Source organism: Mobula birostris, chromosome 3 (genome assembly GCF_030028105.1).
Source record: "Mobula birostris isolate sMobBir1 chromosome 3, sMobBir1.hap1, whole genome shotgun sequence".
Taxonomy (NCBI): domain Eukaryota; kingdom Metazoa; phylum Chordata; class Chondrichthyes; order Myliobatiformes; family Myliobatidae; genus Mobula; species Mobula birostris.
Genome location: NC_092372.1, coordinates 42,785,495 through 42,805,310, shown reverse-complemented (window position 1 = coordinate 42,805,310; position 19,816 = coordinate 42,785,495). Strand labels below are relative to the sequence as shown.

General features: G+C 40.5%; 1 protein-coding gene across 1 annotated transcript in view; it reads left to right on the top strand.

The window, feature by feature from the left end:
* dhx29 (DEAH (Asp-Glu-Ala-His) box polypeptide 29) overlaps positions 1–19,491 on the top strand; it is an 87,550-nt gene extending 68,059 nt beyond the window's left edge. Inside the window, exons 28-29 of the transcript XR_011885340.1 lie at positions 1,966–2,091; positions 19,351–19,491. The gene's annotated coding sequence lies outside the window, so the exon portion shown is untranslated. The remainder of the gene's footprint in view (positions 1–1,965; positions 2,092–19,350) is intronic.
* Positions 19,492–19,816: the final 325 nt, after the last annotated feature.

Sequence of the window (19,816 nt, the reverse complement as noted above, 5' to 3'; positions counted from 1 at the left end):
CATTTAACCAAAGTGGACTTGGGTTTCATGTAATGTTCCAAAGTGTTGTTCTGCCTGTCTCCTGGTCAACATTTCTCTGTTAATTAAAGATCTTAAAGGTAATGGTGTTTTATTTCTCATTAACTCTGTGGGTTATGTTGTGTGCACAAATTTATGAATATAAGAAATAGTAGTAGGAGGCAGCCATGCAGCCTTTCCAAGCCATGACTGCCATTCATTAAGGTCATGGCAGGTCTCAGTCCTTTATTCCAGCCTCTATCCCCATATTCTTTGATTCCGTTAATCAGAATCAGGTTTAATATCACTGGCATATGTCGAGAAATTTGTTAACTTAGCAGCAGCAGTAAATGTAACACATGATAAATATAGAAAAATAAGTAACAATAAATTAAAGATAGTGCAAAAACAGAGGGAAAAATGTGAGGTAGTGTTCAGGGGTTCAGTTCAACATCCATTCAGAATTTGGATAGCAGGAGGGAAGAAGCAATTTCTGAATTGCTGATGTGTGTCTTCAGGCTTTTGTACTTCCTTCCTGACAGTAACAATGAGAAGAGGGCATGTCCTGAGTGATGTGGGTCCTCAATAATGGATGCTACCTTTCTGAGGCACTACTCCTGAAGATGTCTTGGATATTACAGAGACTAGTACCCATGATGGAACTGAATAATTTAACAGTTTTCTGTAGCTTCTTACGAACCTGTGCTGTGGCCCCCTCATTCCAGATAGTAATGCAGCCCGTCAGAATGCTCTCCACCATACATCTGTAGAAGTTTGAGAGTTTAAGGTGACAAATCAAATCTGCCCAAACACCTAATGAAATCTAAAAATCTATTCTGAATGAGCACCATGACAGCCTACAATGAGTGAAGAAATTTGTCCTCATCTGTGTCCCACTTACTTGGAAACAGTACCGTGGAGCTGGACATCTTAATCAGGAAAGCAATTTTGCTGCATTGAGTCCCTTGAGAATTTTGTTCATCTCTATTCATCCTTCTAAGCTTAAAAAAAATACAACTCCAGTTTTTCTTAGTCTCATGAAACAGACCTGCTTTTAAGTTTATAACAGCCAGCTACTGTCCTTTAGCCAATTTTCATAAATATTAGGCTGTTTTTACATTTATAAATTAATGCAACAGAAAAGGAACAATGAATACATTTGCCAAAAAAACTCATTGCACATTATTGAAATAAATAGGACTCCATGCTTTCAATCTATTGAATAATGAGGTCAGAAAATATTTAATTCAAGATCATCATAATCTGTCAAAAGGGTGAATTTAGGGTGACTCTAGAAATACTTTTTATCTGCATTACTATTTGAAAAGCTGTTTTTAAAAATACATTGTTTCTGAACACATGGTTCCAGTGGCTATATTACCAAGCTCCATGTTTAACTTTTTAACTGAAGCAAAAAATTTGCAAATAAAGCATTCATTTTTATGTCATTAATTGTATCCTTTATTATAAGGTCACTCTCACCAATGGTATGACACCAAACCCTTCTATTCAAATATGTGTCTATTGATTCCTGATTTTTTTCCTTCATGCTTTGTAACAGTTTATGTACATTCTGTCACTGACAACAATCACTGGTTTTCTATTTGTGCTTTTATTTTTCATTTTTGTACGTTATTACATTCCTTAGAAGATTTTGCCATTCTTCCTTTAAACCTGCTAGTCCTGTTATGAATTTATTCTGATTTCCTCTGTAAATTACTGCAGCCTTTATTATTTCTTTACATAAACTACAAACTGGATAAAATATAAAGTTAAGCATAATTGGATATTTATCCTTTAAAAACTAATGGAAATCCAGAATGCAGTGTGTTGAATGCAAGCATTATAGTCTTTGGAGGCTAAGTTTTAAAAAGTGAATTTTGAGACCCAGTCTGATTTGTTACACAAATTTAACATGAATTTTTGATTTAATGTTCAATCAATGTTGTGCTTTTGCCTCTATTGTAGGACAAAGGAAGCTGTGCATTTTACATCCATCTGTTTGTAGTGAAATTGAATGAACCACATTAAAGGAAGGTGAAGTCCCTGAATGCTACCATGTAAGATACTGTAAACAACAGAAATGCATTGCAGGTTAGTCAGCAACAGACATTTAAATCTCAGTTAATTGTAAACCTCTTCTAAGTGCTATGACATTTTGTGATTTTTTTTAAATGGTCTAGTTTTATTCAAAATAGCTGCAGACATTTCCATGAATGCCTTATAAATCATATTAAATCAAAAATATCTTATTCTCACAATTAGAAGTAATATGCAATTTAAAAACAAAATAAACTGCGCCTCTGTTCTATTCAACTGCAAATTTGAATAAAGCATTTTCTAATAAATGGATGCATTACTATTTCTAAGTTCAGGTGGTGTATTTGCAATAACGGATTAATGAATAATATCCAACGATTGCAAGTCAGATAGATTATCAGTTTCGAGGAGCAAAGGTCAGCTTTTAGCATTAACCCGGCCCCACCCAAAAATCAATTGTTTAAAATTAGGATGTTGAACCTATTAGTAAAATTTACTGAATTTCAGATGTGTGGAGATACACACAAAGATTGTTGACATTATCATTGCAGTATAAACTGCCTCAACCCCTCCATTCCCCTCACCCACTCCAAAAATACCCTGTTTGAATGTGCAACACTCTGCTTACTTAACTAGACAAGAGTGGTGCCATTGTAGACTGGCAGAATAGTCTTTACCTTGAAAAGCCAGACATCAGCTCTCGGATACCTCGTCATACCTAACCCTGGACTATGACCCCATCAACAAACACCAAGCTATTGTTTCCAATACTGTCATAGATTTCATCACATCAGCGGATGTCTCCTTCACAGCCTCCAAGCTAATAGTGCCCCAGCTATGTACTTCCCACTTCTCGCTTATACCTATGACCTACAAGCAGGACTATTCCATTAAACCTATTGTTTCTGCCCATTTTTGTCTTGCTGATCATATCTCCTCATACCTTGACTCAATCCTATTTAGCCAGTCCCTTCCCTTGTACATCAAGGACATATTACATCCCCTCCACAATTTTGACAATTTCCAATTTCCTGATCCCCACTACCTCATCTTCACTGAGTGTCCGGTCTTTATACACCTCCCATCCCCATCAAAAAGGTCTCAGAGCTCTCCAGTTCCTTCTCCAACAAAGTTCCAACCAGTACCCCTCCACTAACTCTGTCACCTGCCTGGCAGAACTTGTTCCTACCCTGAACAAATTCCTTTTTGACTCCTCTCATTTCCTACAAATCAAAGGTGTAGCTATTGGCCCTCACTTAGGTCCTAATTATTCCTGTCTTTTCATTGCCAATGTGGAACAGTCTTTGTTACAAACTCTGTCTGGTAACACACTCCAAAACTTGCTCCGTTTCACAAAACGTCAACCCATCCCTTTGCCTCCATGCATGCTGCTTACCCCACTTATTTCCTCTGGCTGTATTTTTTGGTGCAGTTATCAATTTATCCTTGTAAGTGGAACAAGTGCTACACATGCCCTTATACTTCCTCCCTCACCACCATTCAGGGCCCCAGACAGTCCTTCCAGGTGAGGCAACACTTCACCTGTGAGTCGGCTGGGGTGATATACTGTGTCCGGTGCTCTCGATATGGCCTTCTATATATTGGCGAGACCCGACGCAGGCTGGGAGACCGTTTCGCTAAACACCTACGCTCTGTCCGCCAGAGAAAGCAGGATCTCCAGTGGCCACGCATTTTAATTCCACATCCCATTCCCATTCTAATATGTCTATCCATGGCCTCCTCTACTGTCGAGATGAAGCCACACTCAGGTTGGAGGAACAACACCTTATATTCTGTCTGGGTAGCCTCCAACCTGATGGCATGAACATTGACTTACCTAACTTCCGTTAATGCCCCACCTTCCCTTCGTACCCCATCCCTTATTTATTTATTTGTTTATTTGTTTATTTCCCCTTCTTTTCTCTCTCCCTCTCTTTTCTCCCTCTGTCTCTCTCACTGTAACTCCTAGCCCAACCTCTAGCGCTCCCCTCCCCTTTTCTTTCTCCCTAGGCCTCCCGTCCCATGATCCTCTCCCTTCTCCAGCCTTGTATCCCTTTTGCCAATCAACTGTCCAGCTCTTGGCTCCATCCCTCCCCCTCCTGTCTTCTCCTATCATTTCAGATCTTCCCCTCCCCCTCCCACTTTCAAATCTTTTAGCATCTCTTCTTTCAGTTAGTCCTGATGAAGGGTCTCGGCCCGAAACGTCGACTTTATCAGGTATCCATTGACTCCCCTCTGATTCTCTCACTACCCAGCTCAGCAAGCTAATTAACCTATTAACCATCTTGTCTTCGAGGTGTGGAAGGAAAGCAAAGCACAAGGATGGAAAAAGTGTTAAATGACAGTCATGTGAGTGACATCTGAATCTCATGAGAATGAAAATAGATTCTCGACCAAGAGACTAGACATTATCTAAAGTAAAAGAATATTCGTCCTTTAATGTTACCGTAATATTTTTTATTAAAAGTTAGTTATCTTGCAATGTTGCCTTCTTGTGCTGGAGATCAACCCTAATGAAGTCCCTTTAAACACTATTGCAAGTTATGCATTTCCTCATGACCTCTAATATTTAAAGATCGTAAAGTGAACTCCATTATCTGCTTGATAAAGTTTGAATAAAGATGCATTTGTGAAGGTAGTGATGCATGATTACAGCATCATCCATACAAATTTCTGTATCTGCAATAAACAAGGTATCTGCCTTTTTAAGAGTGATGATGTCATTATGCTATCATAATTAAATGTCGGAAGTAATATTCTGACCTGTGGAAATTACCACACCAGACACACTGGTAAATAAATAAATATTTATGCTTAGTGCCAAAAACAAATGCTGGTTATTCTGTTGAATAATATCTTATCTTCTGAGGCTAAGACATCTGACATCTTAAGAAGGAAGTAATAATGCCATTATAAATTCCAGAGTTGTACAAGACAATGTACAGATTTTACAGGGTGTAATATTGTTCATAAATAAAGTGCTCATATCATCCAGACCATGCAGAAACATGCATTTAATTTTACTATGGAACAAATACACCTGGATGTCCTTTTGCATATTGAAATATTAATATGCAATTATAATGTTATTTGCCAGTAGTATCACCTAATTAGTGAAGGAGGTTACCAAAACCTTAGTCTTTTGCAACACATCCACTGAGATTGCAGATGTTTCTCCTTTCTGTCTGAAGGGTAATATGACGTTGGCATAACCTAGCTTCCAAACAGAAGTACTCTGAAAGAACGTTCTGCAGGATTTTACACAATGAGAAATTATGTAGGAATGAAGACATCACAGGAAAACTGAAAATCCTAGAGGTATTCAGTCATCTGCAACTGTCAACCGTAGCTTCCAAGCACTTGATTTCAGTTGTCTGTCACATTCAACCTCACCCTTGAAATCCTAGAAAATTCTACCAAAGAAGTGCTTTCATATACACCTCCTCTATTCCTATATTTCATTCTCCTTACTACATAGCTCCCCGCCCCTTTTTGTCCTGTACCATCGTCCTTCATGTCATTTAATCTCCTGCTTCTCACACTATCATAAATGTTATCTTTGTTCTTTACAGCACTCCTCTATTTGGATGCAAGATCTTTGAGTGCAATGTTATTTCTGGTTCTTTCACCTAAACTGCAGAATATTTACAACATTTTCTGCTGTTATTATTCTGATGTTCATAAGGAAGTTCAATGTTTTGAATACCAGACACAAAATCCATGTTTTAATGCAGTTAAAAACTTGTACTGCAACAATTGTTATTTCTAATTTTTTTCTATGATAGAGTAAAAAATGAAATAATAATTCTTACCTGACTCAGAATCAGGTTTAGTAATACTGACATTATGTCATGAAATTAGTTTTGTGGTAGCAGTACCTTACAAGACAAAAAATGACTATAAGTTACAATTAAAGAAGAAATAGTGCAAAAGAGGAATAGTGAGGTAGTGTTCATGGACCATTCAGAAAAATGATGGCAAAGGAGAAGAAGTTGTTCCAAAAATGTTGAGTGTGGGACTTTAGGCCCCTGAACCTCCTCCCTGATGGTAATAATGAGAAGAGAGCATGTTGCAGCTTGTGAGGGTCTTTAACAATTAATGCTGCCTTCTTGACATACTACCTTTTGAAGATATCCTTGAAGGTGGCAAGGCTTGTTCCTAATGTCTTGCAGAAATTCAATGCTATCATCTTGATTTTACATTGTGTTTGTAATTGCCATCTCTACTTAATTGAGATCATAGGAAATAGAAGCAGAATTAGGCCATTTGGCCCATTGAGTCTAATCCACCATATCATCATGGCTGATCCATTTCCCTCTCAACACCATTTTCCTCCCTTCTCCCCATAACCTTTCACACCCTGACTGATCAAGAATGTCCACCTTAAAACATCCAATGACCTGCCCTCCACAGCTGCCTATGGCACAAATTCCACTGATTCACCACCCTTTAGCTGAAGAAATTCCTTCTCATCTGCATCCTAAATGGACGTCCCTCTATTCTAAGGCTACGTCCTCTGGTCATAGACTCTCTCACCATAGGAAACATCTCCACAATCTAGTCCTTTCAACATTCAATAGGTTTCAATGGGATCCTCCCTCATTCTTCTAAATTCCAGCGAGTAAAGGGCCAGATACAACAAGCCTTTCATTTCGTGAATCATACGTCCTCCAAATCCTCTCCAATGTCAGCACAACCCCTCTTAAATAAGGAGCCCAAGACTGCTTACAATACTCCAAGTGTGGCCTCACCATTCCCTTATAAAGCCTCGGTATTATATGCTTGCTTTTATAGTTTAGTCCTATCGAAATAAATGCTAACATTGCATTTGCCTTCCTTACCACTGACTCAATCTACAAAAAACCTTTAGGGAATCTTGCATAAGACTCCCGAGTTCCTTTGAAAAGTCAATCAGACGAGATGCCCTTTGTTCCCACTCTTTGTCTCCTACCAATCAGCCAATACTCTATCCAGGCTAGTATCTTTCCTGTAGTACCATGGGTTTACCTTGTTAAGCAACCTCATATGTGCACTTTGTCAAAGGCTTCTGAATATCCAAGTTCACAACCTCACCAATTGTTCTGTGTCTATCCTGCTTGTTATTTCCTCAAAAATTTTCAATAGATTTGTCAGGCAAGATTTTCCCTTAAGGAAACCATGCTGACTTTGGCCTATTTTATCATGTGCCTCCAAGTACCCTGAAACCTCATCCTTAATAATGGACTCGAAAATCATCCCACTACTGAGGTCGGACTAACTGACTATAATTTTCATTCTTCTGCCTCCTTCCTGTATTTATTGCCTTTAATAACCAATGCATCTTTACATCAAGAAGTGTCTGCTCTATTTGTAATATGATTTGTAAAAAAATGTTTAACACCTTAAATGTAGCAAAATATCACAAGAAGTTTCAAGGTGAGTATTTTAAATCAAAATTTAACATGGGCCACCAAACGAAATATGTGGACAAATGATCCTGAAATGAGTGAAACCATTGATTTAAGGTGTTTGCTGAGGTGGATAGAGAGATAAAAATGGCGAAGTTCAGAGTGGGAATTCCAGAGCAAAGGGCAAAGGCAGATGAAAGTATTATATTCCACTCAAAGCTGAGTGTTTGAATTCATGAACAGAAGGCCAAAATTGAAGGAGGGCAGATATATAAAGGGGTTACAGAGATGGGAAAGGTGAGAATGAATGTAAAGAGTGGTATTGTTTTTATTGTCCAAGAGGTCACTTTAGTACCCCAAAGATGGAAACTTTTTTCTCTTGCAGATTCTTAGTAACATATTCAACTTTTTATTTTCATGTACCCAGGTAATGGTGTGAAAATCAAAATAATGTGAATGCTATTCAAATGTCATTGACTTAAATTTGATGTGGTGTTGATCTCATTATATAATGAAAACTGGTCCTTAAAAATTGTTGAAAAAGTAATGCAATTGACAAACTGCCAATGGTACATCATTATAATTTTTTTTCCTCTTGCATTCGGTTCAGCACCTGAATAGAAAGTCATGTATATCGATATGAAAGAGAAGGTTACAAGCTCAAATTGGGTTGTTTGCTTGTAGGGCTGTTTGCCGAGCCTGGAGGTTAGGTCACAAATGTTTCATCACCAATCAAGATGACATCGTCAGTATGTAACAAGACATTGTTTCTGCTGAGTGCTTGTGTTTATACTGGTCCAACTCGTTCTGATTGGTTGGCTATTGCACTGTCCATTAGTCTCTGCTGGGTCCTGGCTAGCTGGATAGTTGAGAGATCTCCACTGGCCAGTATCCCTGGAGATCTCAGTAGAGACTACGGGCCAGCTCGACAGCCAACCAATCAGAACAAGCTGGACTAGTATAAGTCTAAGCACGAGCACTCGATAGAAACAACACGCACCGATAATGAAACATTTGCAACCTAACCTTACAATCAACATCAACTTCCCCTTTCAAGGGCATTTTTTAAGATGGTGCCAAAAACTGGTGACGCTTTGCGAACATCTCCAATGGCAAACATCAAATATTTCTGTTTAGATAGATAGATAAATACTTCATTGATTCCAAAGGAAATTACAGTGTCAGGGTAGCATTACAAGTGCACAGATACACAAATATTAAAAGAGAAGTAAAAAAGAATAAAATGTAAGTTATCTTAAAAATAAGATGTATAAGATTTTCAAGTCAATGATTACAAGATTTACAAGTTCACACTGATAAGATGGCAGTGCAAGAATGATCATAATATTATACCGTATGCATATTATGCACATTCGCACCCTCCAAATAAGAAGTGATGGTAGTATTGTGAACTCTTTCCAAAAAACAGAGAAGCACAAATATTAGAATTTCATAACCTCCCTTTTATAGTAGTAAATAATCAATTTACTTACCTTGGCATTACAGTAACAAGGAATTATAAGCGTCTTTTTGGAGAAAATTTCACTAATCTTTTAAACCTTACAAAACAGAGTCTAGTACAGTGGTCACCCCGTCTATGTCTCTGATAGGTCGAATTAATGTTGTTAAAATGTATATTCTTCTTAAATTTTTCACGATAGCAGGCTGTAGTAAACAGAGCTTAAACAGAGCTCTGGTAAACAGAAGTTAATAACAGTCTAACAGGAGTGGGTCATCCCTTCCTCGACTATAGGTTAACTCATTATACAGCCCAATGGCCAAGGGTAAGAATGACCTCCTAGCGCTCTTTGGAGCAGCGCAGTTGTCTTAGTCTATTACTGAAAGTGCTCCTCTGTTCAGCCAAGGTGGCATACAGAGGGTGAGAAACATTGTCCAGAATTGCCAGGATTTTCCGTAGGGTCCTTGTTCTACCATAGCCTTCAGTGTGTCCAGTTTCACTCCTATAACAGACCCAACCTTTTCTAATCAGATCGAGCCTGTTGGCATCACCCATGTTGATGCCATTTTCCCAGCACACCACAGAATAGGTGATTACTGCTATAGGTCTACTACCACTGAAATTCATAGTCACAGCCATGGGTACCACAGGAAGCAACATCATATTAAGACATTTAAAACATATATTGATCCTTCTCGATTGATTCCAGACAGTAGACTCACGAGAGCAGTTCCCCTTTAAGAAAATGGAAGTGGGAACAATGCACTGGTCTACAGGTACAATTGAAATGCTGTAGCCTTAGACTACTCCTGTCTATCCTGCTGGCGAATGTACAGACTCTGGAAAACAAAACTGAAGACCTCAGAGCAAGATTGCAGTGTCAGATGGACAACAGGGACTGCTTTGTACTTTGCTTAATAGAAACATGGCTCACCTCTGCTATTTACAATGGTGCACTGCAGCCCGAAGGCTTCACCATTGACCAAAAAGATAGGATAGGTGCCACTTTTGAAGGTGGAAGAGGTGGAATATGTTTCACAATTAACTCATTGTGGTGCACAGACATGGCAATTCTGCCTCAATCCTGCTCACCTGATCTAGAACTCCAAGCAGTAATGTGTCATCCATTTTACCTGCCAAGGGAATTTTCCACCATCATCCTGGCAGCAGTATTCATTCTTCCTCAGGCCAATGTCAGGCAGGCACTGGAAGAGCTGAGCACTGTGATCTGCAATCGTTAAACAATGCATCCTGGACCCTTCCCAATTATTACAGGGGATTTCAACCAGACCAGAGCAACTACCAGTAACATATCACCTGTGGAACCAGAGGTGCGAACACACTTGACCACTGTTATACCACCATCAAGAACAATTACCATGCCCCCACTTTGAAAAGTCTGATCACCTGGCTGTACTTCTACTCCTGGTGTAGAACCAGAGATTAAAGACTGCAGCACCAGTGTTGAAGACAAAGAACGTATGGTCAAGGGAGTTGGAGGAGCACTTACAGAACTGCTGTGAGTTAATAGACTGGACGATATTCTGGGATTCATCTTCGACTCTGAGTGAATACACCACAGAGGTCACTGAATTCATCAAGGTCTGTGTGGATGAATGTGTACCTTCGAGAACATACTGGACATACCCAAACTAGAAGCAGTGGATGAACTAGGAGATTTGTAATCTTCTGAGGGCTACATCTGTGGTATTCAGGATTGCTGATACAGATCTATACAAGAGGTCCAGGTACAACCTGCATATGGCTGTTTTAAGAGCATAAGAATAATTCTGATTGACTTTAGAGACCGAATCGGATGCATGTAACCTCTGGCAGGGTTTGCAGGCCAGAACTTCCTACAAGGCAAAACCTAACATTATGAATGGCTGTTGTGCTTCACTTCCAGATGAGCACAAAGCCTTTATGCATGCTTTGAAAGGAATAATAAAACTAGACCTGTGCAAATCTCTGCAGCCTGTGATCTTTGTCTCAGAGGCTGATGTCACAACAGCTTTCGACAGGGTGAACCCTAACAAGGCATTAAGCCCTGGCAGTGCACCTGGTATGGCACTGATAACCCATGCTAACCAGTTGGCGGGAGTGTTTAAAGACATCTTCAATCTCTCACTGCTGCAGTTGGAGTTTCCCACCTGCTTCAAAAGGGTGACAATCCTTTCAGTGCCCAAGAAGAGCAGGGTGATCTGCCTCAACAACTATTACCCAATGGCACTCACATCTACTGTGATAAAATGATTTGAGAGGTTGGTCAAGGCCAGAATCAACTCCTGCCTAAGCAAGGACCTGGACCCATTGCAATTTGCCTATTGCCACAATAGGTATACAGTGGATACAGTTTCACTGGCTTTTCCACTCAGCCTTCGATCACCTGGACAATAGTAATACTTATATCAGGCTGCTGTTTATGGACTATAGCTCAGCATTCAACACAATAATACAGTATCCTCAGTTCTAATCAGAGAGCTCCAAAATGTTTCCAAAATAGGATGTTTCCTGTGGTGGGAGAGTCTAAGACCAGAGGACACAACCTCAGAATAGAGAGGTGTCCTTTTAGAATAAAGATGAGAAGGAATTTCTCAGAGAGTGGTGAATCTGTGGAATTCTTTGCCTCAGACATCTGTGGAGGTCAAGTCTTCATGTACATTTAAGGCAGAGGTTGATAGATTATGGATTGGTCAGGGCATGAAGGGATACAGTGAGAAGGCAGGAGATTGGGGCTGAGAGGAAAATTGGATCAGCCATGATGAAATGACAGAGTTGACTGGATAGGCCAAATAGCCTAATTCTGCTTCTGTATCTTATGGTCTTAAAACGTGGGCCGCTGTACCTCACCCTACATCTGGATCCCTGACTTTCTCACCAGCAAACAAAGTCTGTGCAGATTGGAAATAACATCTTCTCCTCCTGACAATCAACCCTGGCACACCTCAAGGATGTGTGCTTAGCCCATTGCTCTACTTTCTCCACACCCACAACTGTGCGGCTAGGCATAGCTCAAATGCCATCTGTAAATTTGCTGATGACACAACTCCTGTTGGCAGAATTTCAGATAGTGGTGAGGAACTGTGCAGGAGTGAGATAAATCACCTGGTTGAGTGGTGTTGTAACAGCAACCTTGCACTCATCAGTAAGACCAAGGGATTGAATGTGGACTTGAGGAAGGGGAGGTCGAGGGAACACACACCAGTCCTCATCAAGGGATCAGCAGTGGAAAGGGTGAGAATTAGATCTATTCTGGGCCCAACATATTGATGCAATTATAAAGAAAGCACAACAGCAGATGTACCTCATTAGGAGTTTGAGGGAACTTGGTATGTCACCAAAGACACTAGCAAATTTCTACAGATGTGCTATGGAGAGTATTCTAACTGGTTGCATCACCACCTGATACGGAGGAGACACTGCACAGGATCAGAACAAGCTGTAGCAAGATGCAAACTTAGCCAGTTCCATCAGACCACTAGCCTCTTCAGCTTTGAGGACATCTTCAAAAGGCAATGCTTTAAAAAAAGCAGCATCAATCATTAAGGACTGTCATCACCCAGCTCGTGCCCTCTTCTCATTGCTACCGTCAAGCAGGAGGTACAGGAGCCTGAAGACACACTCAATGCTTCAGGAACAGCTTCTTCCCTTCTAATATCAGATTTCTGAAGGACAATGAACCCACGTACACGACCTCAAGCTACACACACAAAATGCTGGAGGAACTAAGTAGGCCAGGCAGCATCTATGAAAAAGAGTAAACTGTCGATATTTTGGGCTGAGACCCTTCATCGGGACTGGAAAAAGGATGAGAATTTAGAGTAAGAAAGTGAGGGGAGAGGAGGAAGAAGTACAAGGTGGTAGGTGATAAGTGAAATCAGGTGGGGTGAAGTAAAGAGCTGGGAAGCTGATTAGTGAAAGAGGTAAAGGGCTGGAGAAGGGGGAATCTGATAGGAGAGGGTAGATGACCATGGAATAAAGGAAAGGGTGAGAAGCATCAGAGGGAGATGAAGGGCAGGTAAGGAGATGAGGTGAGAGAGGGAAACAAGAATAAGAATAGTGAAGGTGGCAATTACCGGAAATTTGAGAAATGGATGTTCATGCCATCACATTGGAGGCTACCCAAATGGAATATAACATGTTGCTCCTCCAGCTTGAGTTTGGCCTCATGGGAATGGGAAGTAGTGAGTGGCCACCGGGAAGTGCCCGGCAAAGCAGTATCCCAATCTGCATCGGGTCTCACCAATATACAGAAGTACCAGATACAGTAGACAACCCCAACAGGCTCACAGGTGAAGTGTTGCATCACCTGGAAAGACTGTTTAGGACCTTGAATGGTGTGTGTTGGGGCATCTTGTGGGTGTTGCTTGGATTTCCAATATCTGCAAATTTTCTCTTGTTTCACTACTTCAATTGTTTTTGTTTTCTTTTTGCACTATTTACTTAATTTATTTTTTAAAAATGTCTTCTAATTTATAGTTTTTATGTATTGCCATGTCACAAAACAACAAATTTCAATACATTGATTTGAAGTATTGATGTATTAATAAAGTACAAAGATACATTCTTTATTTTTTTTTTTGTAACCAAACTGCATGGGAGAGGAGGCAGCCAGCAAGACAGTGACATTGTAATAATATTTCCTGAAGAGTGTTTGACTCTCCTTTTACAATCGCTGTCATTGTACCTCGATTCCGTTCCCTGTTATTTGGAGTAGATTGCAATCTGTATTAGTGATTTAATACTTATTGCCCAACTTTTCTAGTCAGAGTGTAAAGAGAGATTAAGAAGTTTTTGTCTCACTTTATCTAGAAGTCAGATCTTGGGGGTTTTTTGCAACATCTGTTCTGAGATTTTTCTATCCTGGTGCGTCATTTTTGAACATAAAAATCGGATGCTGGAGTAGACCGCACATCCACTCGAGCCTTCACTACCTTTCAATGAGATCATGACTGACGTACACTTTAGTCTCAACTCTTCTCTCCTGTCTGATCTCCATTACCCTCATTAGATGAGTAATCTATCTAACTCAGTCTCGTATATATGTAGTTCTTCAACATCCACATCCCTGTGAGGTACAGAATTTGCAAAGAGTAAGTCTCCTCGAGAGGGCCACCTAATCTCAGCCTCAAGTGGTGGAGGGCAGCAGAGTGGCATAGCCTGTGGAGCCCCTGCTTCTCATCTCTAGTGAGCCATGTTCAATCCTGGCCTGCAGTGCTGTCCATGTGGAGTTCACACATCCTCCCTGTGACATCCCAAAAAGGTTTGAAGGTTGGTAGGTTAATTGATTGAATTTCCTCTAATGTTTAGGTAGTTAGGAGAATTTGGTCAGTGTTGACTGGAATATGATGAGAATAATACAGTTAGTACCCGATGCTCAGTACAGACTCAGTAGGTCAAGGGGACTGTTTCTATGCTGTGTGACCATTTGTTGGTATGACATCATACCTTGTGCCATCGGATCCTGATTGTAAACTTGCTCAGAGAGGAAACATTTTCACAGCATCTACCTTGTCAAGCATCTTTGGAACCTGATGTGTTTCATTTTGATTGTCTTTCATTTCTAGCGTTCTTCTGCTCCACCTTTATTCATGAGGCAATCCTTTCATTCCAAGAAAAAAATCAGTGAACTCTTGCTACATCATTTCCAAGTATATAATTCCTTAAAGAAGAAGAAACAAAACTCTACAGTGTGTTATATTAATCTTAAAGAAAGACACAGGAGTCTGAAATGTGGCTCTAACTTCATGTTTGCTTTAAGCGATGTGCACATGTATCAAGTTGTAGCATGATGACGTATGCAATTAATGTATTTTTACATATAACCCGTAAACAATTATAATAGGAATGCTTAAACAAGCAATATATAAATACAAGATTTCTCAAAAATTATTGAAATATTAAATACACAACACTTAGCTTTGAATTTTTAGAAAACTTCAAATCACATGTACATAAGTGAGGCTGCAAAGGAATTCTCATATCATCTTACTAACTCTTCTGTCTGTTGATCAATCCTCTTTCTCTGTAACTACATTACTTACTGTCCCATGTGCTGCTGTCTTGTGGATCAACATGTTATAAGGAAACCATAAGACTAGAAGATATAGGAGCAAAACCAAGCCACTCGGCCCATCGAGTCCGCTGCTCCTCCTTACTACGGCCCGTCACTTTCCGCTCAACCTCAATCTCCTGCCTTCTCCCCATGTCCCTTCATGCCCTGACCAATCAAGTATTTATCAATCTCTGCCTTAAATGTACCTAATGACTTGGTCACCACAACATTCTATCATGTCCTTTCAACATTCGATAAGTTTCAATGAGATCCCCACTTATTCTTCTCGATTCCAGTGAGTACAGGCCCAAACCATCCAATGCTCTTCATACGAGAAGCCTTTCAATCCTGGAAAACTCTTCATGAACCTCCTTTGAACCCTCTCCAATGTCAATACATCCCTTCTTGAATAAGAGGCCCAAAGCTGCTCATAATACTCCAAGTGAGGCTTCACTAGTGCCTTATAAAGCCTCAACATTACATTCTTGCTGTTATATTCTAGTCCTTTCGAAATAAATGCTAACATTGCATTTATCCTCACCACTGACTCAACCTGTAAGTTCACATATCAATTTCAACCCTATCCTAATCATAGAATAATTTACAATGACTAGTTAACCTACTTACTGGTACATCTTTGATCTTTCACATTCTATTTTTTTCTTCTTTATGACTTATTTAATTGCCTCCTATTGGTTTTTCAAAGCTTTCCAATCCTCTGACTTTGTACTAATTCTTTCTCTATTATATGCCCTCTCTTTTGCTTTTAGGTTGTCTTTGACTTCTCTTGTCAATCATGGTTGCGTCATCCTGCTTTAGAATACTACTACTTTTTTGGGATGTATCTATCCTGTGCCTTCCAAATAGCTCCCACAAGTTCCAGCCATCATCCCTGCTAGTGTCCCCTTCCAATCAATTTTGGTCAGCTCCTTTCTCATACCTCTGTAATTTCCTTTACTCCTCTGTAATAGTGATACATCTGACATTTACTTCTCCTTTTCAAATTGCAGGGTGAATGCTATCATATTATGATCACTGGCCCTGGAAGGTTCCTTTACCTTTAGTTATCTAATCAATTCCAGTTCATTGCACAACACTCAATCCAGAATAGCTGATCCCCTAGAGGATTCAACCATGAGGAAAAACATCTTGAAAGCACTCTACAAATTCCCCCTCTCGGGATCCAGCACCAACTTACAAGGTTCCCCATGCAAGGCTCCTTCAGAAAGTAAGCAGGCATGGGAAACAAGAAGACCTTGCTTTGTGGATCCCGAATTGGCTTGGCCACAGAAGGCAAAGGGTGGTTGTAGATGGTTCATATTCTACATGCAGGTCGGTGACCAGTGGTATTCTGCAGGGATCTGTTCTGGGACCCCTCTTCTTTGTTTTATAAATGACCTGGATGAAGAAGTAGAAGGCTGGGTGAGTAAGTTTGCTGTTGACACAAAGGTTGGGGGTGCTGTGGATATCTGGAGGGTTGTCAGAGGTTATAGTGGGACATGGACAGGATGTAGAACTGGTCTGAGAAGTGGCAGATGGACTTCAACCCAGATAAACGTGAAGTCGTTTACTTTGGTGGGTCCAATTTGAAGACAGAATATAAGATAAATGGTGAGACTCTTGGCAGTGTGGAGGATCAGAGAGATCTTGGGGTCTGTGTCAATGGGACACTCAAAGCTGCTGCGCAGATTGACAGTGCTGTTAAGGCATATGGTGTGTTGGCATTCATCAACCATGGGATTGAGTTCAAGAGCTGTGAGATAATGTTACAGCTATATAAGACTTTGGAGTACTGTGTTCATTTCTGGTCACCTCACTACAGGAAGGAAGTGGATACTATAGAGACAGTGCAGAGGAGATTTACAATGATGTTGCCTGGATTGGAGGGAGTATCTTATGAGAATAGTTTGAGTGCACTTTGCCTTTTCTCCTTGGAGCGACGGAGGATGAGAGGTGACCTGATAGAGGTGTTTAAGATGATAAGGAACATTGATCATGTGGATAGCCAGAGGCTTTTTTCCCAGGGCTGAAATGGCTAAAACAAGGGGGCATAGTTTTAAGGTGCTTGGAAATAGGTACCGAAGGGATGTCAGGGGTAAGTTTTTCACATGGAGAGTGGTGAGTGTGTGGAATGCACTGCCGGCGGCGGTGGTGGAAACCTATACAATAGGGTCTTTTAAGAGTCTCTCAGAGAGGTACATGGAGCTTAGAAAAATAGAGGGCTGTGTACTAGGGAAATTCTAGGCAGTTTCTAGAGTAGATTACATGGCCGGAACAACATTGTGGGCCGAAGGGCCTGTAATGTGCTGTAAATTTCTATGTTCTATATTCTATTAACTTGATTTCCCCCAATCCCCCATGACTATCGTAACATTGCTCTTTTAACATGCATTTTCTTTCTCCATTTGTATTTTGGAGACCACACCTTTGCTACTGTACAGAGGTCTGTATATAACTCCCATCACGGTCTTTTCATCCTTTCAGTTTATCAGCTCTACCATCAACAATTTTACACTTCCCAATCCTATGTCACCTCTTTCTAATGATTTGATTTCATTTTTTTTTACCAACAGAGCTGCCCCACCCCCTCTGCCTACCTGCCTGTCCTTTTGATACAATGTGTATCCTTGGACGTTTAGTCTTTCAGCTATGATTCAGTGATGTCCACAACCTCATGCATGCCAGTCTGTAACTGTGCTACAAGTTCATCTACCTTATTCTGTATACTGTGTGCATTCAAATATAACACCTTCAGTCCTGTATTCATCACCCTTTTTTGACTTTCTCCCCCTCTTACATTGCAACTCATCCTGTTGACTATACTTCTGCCCTTTCATCAGCCTCTCCTTGCTCGCAGTCTCACTACCCCATCCTCAGCCCTATCACGCTCATGTCCATCACACTGCCAAATTTGTTCGAACCCTCCTGAGCAGCTCCAGCAAACTTGCCTGCAAGGATATTGGTCCCCCCCAGGTTCAGGTGTAACCTGTCCCTTTTTGTACAGGTCATACCTTCCCCAGAAAACATCCCAATGATCCAGAAATCTGAACCCCTGCTCCCTGCACCAGTTCCTCAGCCACACACTCATCTGCCAAATCATCCTATTCTTACCCTCACTGGTGTGTGGCCCTGGCAGCAATACAGAGGTTACTACCCTGGTGTTTCTGCTTTTCAGCTTTTTACCTAGCTCCCTAAAATCTCTCTTCAGGACCTCCTCACCTTTCCTACCAATGTCATTGGTGCCTATTATGTGCTGAGACTTCTGGCTGCTCACCTTCCCCCTTTAGAATGCTGTGAACCTAATCCGAGACATCGCTGATCCTGGAACCTAGGAGGCAACATACCATCCGGGTGTTTCTATTGCATCCACAGAATCTCGTCTCTAACTATGAAATCTCCTAACACCTCTTCACCTCTTCTGAGCCACAATGCCAGAGACTCAGTCACTGTGACTCCCCTGGCAGGTCGTTCCCCTCAATGCTATCTGTAGTGGTACGCTTATTATTAAGGGTAACGACCACAGAAGTACTCTGTACTGGCCGTCCTTTACCCTTTTCTCCTGACGGTCAGCCGGTTTCCTGCCTCCTGCAGCCTTGGGGTAATTACCTCCCTGTGGCTCCTATCTATCACTTCCTCAGTCTTCCGTATGAGTCGAAGGTCATTGAGCTGCAGTTCCATTTCCTTAACATGTTCTCTGAAGAGTGCAGCTTGGTACTCCTGGTGCAGATGTGGATATCTGGGAGCCTGGAGCTCTCCTGGAATTCCCACATCTCACACAGAGAACAAAACAAAGCCCCAGTGCCATTCTCACTGCACTAACAGTGCCCTACCAGATGAGGAATGAAGAGTAAAGAAGAAGAAACTTACCAGATACTTACCTCATCCAAGCCTGATCCCGTCAATCTGATAAGCCAAAACCAATCCAACACTAGCCCACTCACACAATAACCGCTCAACTTGCCCCACCTTATTTTTATTCACCCTTTCTAATGAATCCCATTCACTGATTGGGCACAGTCCAACTCTGAAAACTGATGAAATGCATTTTAGAAATTCAAATAGACATTATTACTGACTTTATTTTATCTTCCCTAGTAGTTATTTTTCCAAAGAATTCTAGTTAAATATAGTTTGTTCTTTAGAATACCTGTTTATAGTAATATTGTAGGGATTTGCTGCTATTTCCTTTGTCAATATTATTGTTGGGGTGGGGGTGGGGGACAAACCTTAAGAAAAATTATCAATTGTCTGAGAAAAGGGGCCTACATGTTGACCAATGTCAGAGGAATGGAGGATTTTGGCAGAGAGTTAAAGGGCTGGAGGAATGTCATATTTTGCTAATATTGTCTTTCCATGTGAAAATTGAGCAGAGTTTTGTTTGTAAATATTATAACTATCCCTTTGATTTACAGGAGTAAACAGCAGATTAATTGATATGGATGGTGTCTCTTGCCATCATTTCATGCTGACCTTCACTACAATGGAAGCAATTGTCATTTGGATAACGAATGCAGGTCATTTACAATGGATGGTACAATCTATGGAGTCTGCACCATGGTCTCAATACAAAGATTGGCTTCCATTCACTTGTGCGGGTCCAGGTAACAGGATAGTTATGCATGTCATCAAAATGCTTTTGTAACTTCAGCCTCTCATATATTGATTAAATATAATTACTCAAACTTATTTAAGTCGAAAACTTTGTAACATCATTTAAATTTCAAAATGAACTCATGCATCCTCAAGGGAAAAAGTCAACATCACTATTTCTATAAAAGCTTCTTGAAAGCAGAGTACAGGGCTAATAGTAGGTTTCTTAGCAGTGTGAGAGAACAAAGGGATCATGGCTCCATGTCTATATATCCCTCTAAGTTACTG